Below are 7,470 nucleotides of genomic sequence, written 5' to 3' on the forward strand. Positions count from 1 at the left end.
TCCCCCCCCTCCACAAGTCGCACTCTGACTCTTGGCCTCTCACTCTCCAGTCTCCACTCTCCACCCCCGGCCATCCATCTTGTGTGCAGAGCAGATGGAGGAGAGCTAAGAGAGAGGAGAGGGGACAGAGACTGAGAGCAGCAGACTGAGCAGAGCACAGTGCTGGGGATTCTTGTTGGTGTCAAGTTCAACTCCATGAGTGAGTGTCATCAATAATGTATGATAAATCATCACAGAAAAGATGAACGTCCTTAAGTGATAGAGATAGAGCCTCGTATAGTATAGTGTGTATACAGTATAGTGTATAGTATAGTCTATTTAGTGTATAGTATAGGGTATATAGTATAATGTATATAGTGTATAGTATACTGTATATTATTATTATTATACAGGATTTATATAGCGCCAACAGTTTACGCAGCGCTTTACAATATAAAAGGGAGACAATACAGTTATAATACAATAGGATACAGGAGGATTAAGAGGGCCCTGCTCAGAAGAGCTTACAATCTCATAGGGTGGGGCAGGTGGTACAAAAGGTTGTAACTGTGGCGAATGAGCTGATGGAAGTGGTAAAAGTTTAGTTAGAGACGTTATAGGCTTTCCTGAAGAGATGAGTTTTCAGGGATCGCCTGAAGGTAGCAAAAGTAGGGGATAGCCGGACAGGTGGAGGTAGCGAGTTCAGAGGATGGGAGAGGCTCTGGAGAAATCCTGGAGACTAGCATGAGAGGAGGAGACGAGAGAGCTTGAGAGTAGGAGGTCTTGAGAAGATGAATTGGGTGATATTTGGAGACAAGATTGGTGATGTAGCTCGGGGCAGAGTTGTGAATTGCTTTGTATGTTGTGGTTAGTATTTTGAGTTTAATTCGCTGGGTGATTGGGAGCCAGTGTAGGGATTGGAGGAGAGAGTTGGCAGACACTGAGCAGTTGGTAGGGTGGATGAGTCTGGCAGCAGCATTCATGATAGATTGAAGAGGGGATAGCCTATGGAGAGGCAGGCCAATGAGAAGGGAGTTGCAATAGTCAAGGCGAGAGATAACAAGGGAGTGAATGAAGAGCTTGGTGGTTTCATTTGTTAAAAAGGGGTGAATTTTAGAGATGTTACGGAGGTGAATTCTACAAACTTTTGACAACGATTGGATTTGAGACTGAAATGACAAGTCAGAGTCTAGGATTACACCTAGTACCCTGGCGTGAGGGGAGGGACTGATGGTTGCATTGTTGATTTTGATGGAAAAGTCATGGAGGGGGGCACGGGCAGGGGGGAATATTAATAGCTCAGTTTTAGATTTAGTTTAAGGAAGTGGTGCGACATCCATGCTGATATGTCAGTTAGTAAGTTAGTAATGTGAGAGGAGACTGAAGGAGTGAGGTGAGGAGTAGACAGATAGATTTGGGTGTCATCAGTATATAAGTGGTATTGGAAGCTGTGGGCGGTTATCAAGTGACCAAGGGAGGAGGTGTAGATAGAGAAGAGAAGGGGTCCAAGAACAGAGCCTTGAGGGACCCCCACAGAAAGGGGCAATGGAGAGGAGGAGACAGAGTTGTAGGTGACACTGAAGGAGCGCTGTGATAAATAGGCTAGAGCAGGACAGAGCTAGACCAGGATAGAGCAGAATCTTGGAGGCCAAGGGAATGTAGTTTATTGAGAAAGAGCCAAGGGAATGTAGTTTATTGAGAAGGAGCGGGTGGTCAACAGTATCAAAGGCCGCAGAGAGGTCAAGTAGTAGGAGTATGGAGTACTGGCTGTTGGTTTTAGCAATTTGTAAATCGTTAGTGAGTTTTAGTAAGGCAGTTTCTGTGGAGTGCTGTGAGCGAAAGCCAGACTGTAAAGGGTCAAGAAGGTTATTTTCACTGAGGTAGGAGCTAAGACGGTTGTAGACTAAGCGTTCTAGAAGTTTAGAGGTGAATGGGAGCAATGAGATGGGTCTTAAGTTGTTCAGGTTGGTAGGGTCCAGTGAGGGCTTTTTAAGTATGGGAGTGATCTGTGCATGTTTTAGAGGGGAGGGAAAGGTGCCACTAGAGAGGGAGAGATTGAAGATGTGAGTGAGGGAGCATAGGATAGAAGAAGAGGGTGCCCGTAGTAGTTGTGAGGGAACAGGATCCAGGGGACAATTGGCTAAGTGGGCATCTGAGAAAAGTTTTGTAACATCTTCAGTAGTAGCCAATTCAAAAGAGGAGAGTGTTGAATGTGCTGTTAGGCAAGGTATGTTGGGTGGGGAAGATGTAAGCACAGTGGAGGTATCCTCACGAATTGCATCAATCTTGTCTTTGAAGAGATTGGCAATCTCTTGGGCAGTGAGTGAGTTAGTGGGTAGAGGGGGTGGGGGACGAAGCAGAAAGTTAAAGGTTGAGAAGAGCCAACGGGGACTAGATGACAAGGAATTAAAAAGAGAGACAAAGTAGGCTTGTTTGGCAGCATGGAGGCATGAATTGTATTTTAGAAGGGCAGATTTATATAGGGTGAAGTTTTGCAGGCATTTCGTTTTACGCCACACTCGTTCAAGAGCACGGCAATGTCTCTTGAGATTTCTAGTGTTGTCAGTTTGCCAGGGTTGTAACGGTCGGGGCCTGATTCTGCGTGTGGTTAGAGGAGCAAGTGCATCTAGTGATGATGAGAGTGAACTGTTGTAGAAAGAGGTGGCCAGGTCAGGACAGGACAGGGGAGAGATTATGTCATATAGGTGGTCAGTAGCAGAATAGAGAAGAGAAGGGTTAAAGTGGCGAAGGTTTCTACAAGTAATTGTTTGCTGCTTGGAGGGATGGGTGGTTGGAGGCAAGGATACAGTGAAAGTAATGAGGTTGTGATCAGAGAGAGGAAAGGGGGTGTTGGTGAGGTTGCCAGGGTTGCAGAGATGGGAGAATACAAGGTCAAGGGTATTACCATTGGAGTGAGTGGAAGTATGTGTCCATTGGGTTAGGTGAAAAGATGAGGTTAAGTTGAGAAGTTTAGCTGTAGTTGGGCTGTTAACATTGACAGGAATGTTGAAGTCACCAAGAATGATAGTGGGTATTTCAGAGAAGAGAAAGTAGGGTAGCCAGGCAGCAAAGTCATCAAGAAAGCGTGATACCGACCCAGGAGGCCGATAAATTACTGCAATCCTCAGCGAAATGGGAGAAAACAGACGAATACAGTGCATCTCGAAAGAAGACAGGGATAGAGAGGGAGGGACAGGAAGGACTTGGAAGGTGCTTTGTGGGGATAGAAGGAAGCCAACTCCAACTCCTTTCTGTCTGTTGGGTCTGGGGGAGTGAGTCCAATGGAGACCACCATGGGAGAGGGCAGCAGGAGAAGCTGAGTCAAAATTTAGAAGCCAGGTTTCTGTTATGGCGAGTATGTTCAAGCCATGAGAGATGAAGAGGTCATGTACAGATGTTAGCTTGTTACAGATGGAGCGGGCTTTCCAAAGGGCGCATGAGATTGGTGGGCTGCTTTGAGGAAGCAGGGGGATAGAAATTAAACTGAGTGGATTGCGGTGGTTGCCAGAGGGGGAGGGGTATTGGATATGTGGCTTGCAGTTGGAAAATGGTGTAACAGGATTAGGAGAAATGTTACCTGAGACTAGGAGAAGGTGGAGGGCAAGAAAGGCAAGATGTGAGTGGGATGTGCATGAGTGCTTGTGTCTAATGGCCCTGGTGTTTATGTCAGCATGTGGATGCAGCAAATGCAGGAGATGATGGGTGCCATAGTAGGGAGAGAGTAGGAGTGAGGGTGATATGTGCATGCTGCAGGGAAGAGAGGAGGGGTAGAGTAAAGATAATTTGAGGATAGAAGACACCAATGTGAGAAGGAAGAGAATAAGGAGCATGTTAGTGGATAGAGAGTGGGAAACTGACTTTATAAAATATAAAATAAATGTCAAAAGCTGGTTTGTGTGTCGTCTTGCAGAGTGGAGCAGAGTTCATTGCTGTATCTTCATCCAGCTTTAGTTATCCTGCTTTCGTTAAACTGCGTCGGTGAAACTGCGCATCACTCGTGACAGAGCCATGATGTCTGCGCCTTGCCCCTGTCTGCGCCACCCCATAGGCTGTTTTAAATTTATAGGGAGACTAAGCAGGCATGCTTCTCTCAGTTGGTCATTATTGGGTCTGATTTGAGACACCTGAATATGACAGAGGAGATGGCCAATACCAGACCAGCTACAGACACAGGCTAGGGTCGTAAAGCTAATTACCTCTCTTGATCACTCAAGCCAAATAGGGTTGAGAATCAATCACCAGTAATATTGCTATTGCAGTGGGGTTGGTTTAGAGCTAGCATTAAATAAAGAAGTTTAAAAATATGGCAGCAGAAGACATTTACCAAAAATGTTAAAGCAATGTCAGTTCAGTAGAAATGTACAGATGGATAGATGTTTACCAAAACAGTAAATTGTATATAGTGTATATAGTATAGTGTATAGTATAGTATATAGTGTATATAGCATAGTGTATAGTTTAGGTAGTATAGTGTATATAGTATAGTATAGTGTATATAGTATAGTGTATAGTGTTATAGTATAGAGTATATAGTATTTCTACTAAATTATTAATAAAGTGATATTGTGCTTAACATACAAAATATACAAAAACTATTAATACTATACATTAATGTGCAATAAACTTCAATGAATGAATAAATAGGTAAAAGTGCTCCAATCAGCCTGTGTATTGCAAATATTCCACAAAGCTTGTGCAATTTTCAAACATCAATAGATAATTCAAAACAAACATCCATGCGATTTAGTGTTGCATCCATGCATTTCAGTGCTGCATGAAATGCATGGATGCAACACTAAATCGCATGGATGTTTGTTTTGAATTATCTATTAATGTTTGAAAATTGCACAAGCTTTGTGGAATATTTGCAATACACAGGCTGATTGGAGCACTTTTACCTATTTATTCATTCATTGAAGTTTATTGCACATTAATGTATAGTATTAATAGATTTTGTATATTTTGTATGTTAAGCACAATATCACTTTATTAATATTTTAGTAGAAATTTCTTACATTTTTATTTTGATAAGCGCAGCGTGTGTACTATTTGGTTTAACTATTTTGCATGGTTATGAGACATGCGTAACGTTAGCAGCTGATCATTTGCAAAGATACACTATTTTGGAGACCAGATTTGGTCAATTACCTGGAGGCTCACAGGACTACAAATTAGCATTCAGAGTATATAGTATAGTATATAGTATTACACTATACTATACACTATGGGTGGAAGCAAGTGGAATACAGGGGACAGAGGGGGTAGAGTCTATAAGGGGTGGGGCTTATGGGAAGTGGAAGGGGTCAAAAAGGAAGGGCTGGGTCTGGCACCCCACCATCTTAAAACTTCACCAGCCAGCACTGTTCACAATATAAGAAAAGAAATATCAAGTATTCAGGATTGTAAGCATCAAGTATATATTGTTTGTCCAAAAAAAGACCAGAACATTAGTTAAAATTTCCACAGTGTAGTATTAGGTATTTTCAATAAATATAACAAATACAACTCAGTGATAATATTTTTATTTATATCCTTCTTGCAGTATTTTAGATTGTCCTTCAGATGTTATTCATGCATACTATATCCTTATGTTATTTTTTTTTATTTTTTCCACAGTAAATGATTTATCCCTGATTGGGTTGCAGTTGTATACAAAGCACATGTAAGAATAGCTTTAGTATCCTAAAATACAAATGAATAGATACAAAGTTAAGGCAACATTTCAGTGTTGGTTGGAATCTGATGCATTAAGCACACACATAATGATAAATTACAGTTCAGCAATGTGAATTACTGTGTGTTAATCATCAGGTGTATTTGTATTGTTTGGATCAATTGCGCAAAATACTCAACTTTCTTTAAACATGGACCTTAAATGTCTCTGTTATTTCTTTTTGTAAGTCTTTGCTAGTTTCAATTATTCATGGGAAGTAATGCTCAATTCCATTCATTTGTAATGTCATTACTTGGGGCTTTTGACTGTTAAGTTCACTATGTTCATTATACATTTTCAATGCAATAATTTCCAGACCATAAGGCTGGCTTCACACCTATGCAAATTGGATGTGGCTTTCCCCGCATCCAATTCGTATAGCAGGAGAATGTGACTGGCTCTCTATGGAGCCGGTTCACATATCTCCACAGCAGGTCCGGTGCATTTTGCATTTTTTTTTTTGACGAGTATGTGTTTGTGTGTGTTTTATTGAAATGCAAAAATCTTACATATACCTTATACCTATGTTAATTTAGCAACTGAAGTGAACATAATCCCCAAGTACTTTAGAAATACTAAAAAAAAAATGTTCACACTTAGCGCACATAAAATTAATATTGCCATTCTGTTTACATATACTGTACATCTATATGTATTTTGCATACTATTTAATCCAGAAACAGAAGACAATGTAGAGAAGCATATAACTACTTCTTTCAGTTAAATAACTTGTGCTGTAGGTTACTGCATTATACAACTGGCACTATATTGCTTGCACAGTTTTCTAAATAAGCTGTCAAGAGGAGTGATAATCTTCTCATGTAGGAATCAACCAGAGAGCACTCCCTCTCCACCTGGTGCATCACAAACTGTTAACCTGAATACCCAGACTCCTTAGGTATAGGAGATTTAAAAGAGCCTACTTGGTGTAAGGGTTAAATTCATCCACTCACTTTGGTCCTAGCAATCAGCTTAGTAGATACAAGTAGTTTAAACTCAGTAGATGGCTCCGAACACAGCAAGTTCGCGAGAAAGATAAAATCACAAAGTGTTCACTGCAAGCTTTAATAAAAAGTTCCTTAGTGCAATAAAAAACACTCATGTGAAACACAAGGTCAGCAGCATTAAAAAGAGACAGCAGTCTCCCATAAATAACAATGGTCATATACTTAGCACAGTACTGTGAACAGAAGCTCAATCTCGCTCTGCAGTGATTACTAGCAGCCTCCTTTCTTCAGTGGGATGATGTCATTGGGTTGGCTCCACCTAAAGCATTGTGTCCTTACGGGACTTCATCAGAGGATACAAGGCCTGATGTGCCAGACAGGAGAAGGTCTGTGTATTTAGGTGAGCAGTTTGTGGTGCACTAGGTGGAGAGGTAGAGCACTCTAGCTGTTTCCTGCATGAGGCGATTATCACTAAGAGCACTTGGAAATTTAGACTTGAGCATGTTGGTTTATGAACATTGCACTTGTTTTATGATTGCATTTACTATATCATTTGAAGTGAAATTGCTTTGAATTTTTTTATGGTCCGTTTGTTTATATTTTTACTATTTGACATAATGTTTTAAAGAATTTTCTGATATATTTGTCATTTCACATACAATTATATTTTGGTGATTATATGTTCACAAACATGAACACATGCATTTTGTTTGAGGCGTGCACTTTATTATTGTTATAACACTTTATGATTTAGTCTTATTTTAGAAGTTCTGCACTTATTTGTTGGTATTTATGTTTAGATTGGGGTGAAATGCTTTTTATGTGGTACCT

The 7,470-nt window shown here is 40.7% G+C and overlaps 1 protein-coding gene across 1 annotated transcript in view; it reads right to left on the reverse strand.

Moving 5' to 3' along the window:
- Positions 1–5,485: 5,485 nt before the first annotated feature.
- Positions 5,486–7,470, reverse strand: part of EPDR1 (ependymin related 1) — a gene marked incomplete in the record, with an annotated part of 80,120 nt that continues 78,135 nt past the window's right edge. The window contains 1 exon segment of the mRNA XM_073630496.1: positions 5,486–7,470.

The sequence above is a fragment of the Aquarana catesbeiana genome, linkage group LG05, assembly GCF_042186555.1.
Source record: "Aquarana catesbeiana isolate 2022-GZ linkage group LG05, ASM4218655v1, whole genome shotgun sequence".
Taxonomy (NCBI): Eukaryota; Metazoa; Chordata; class Amphibia; order Anura; family Ranidae; genus Aquarana; species Aquarana catesbeiana.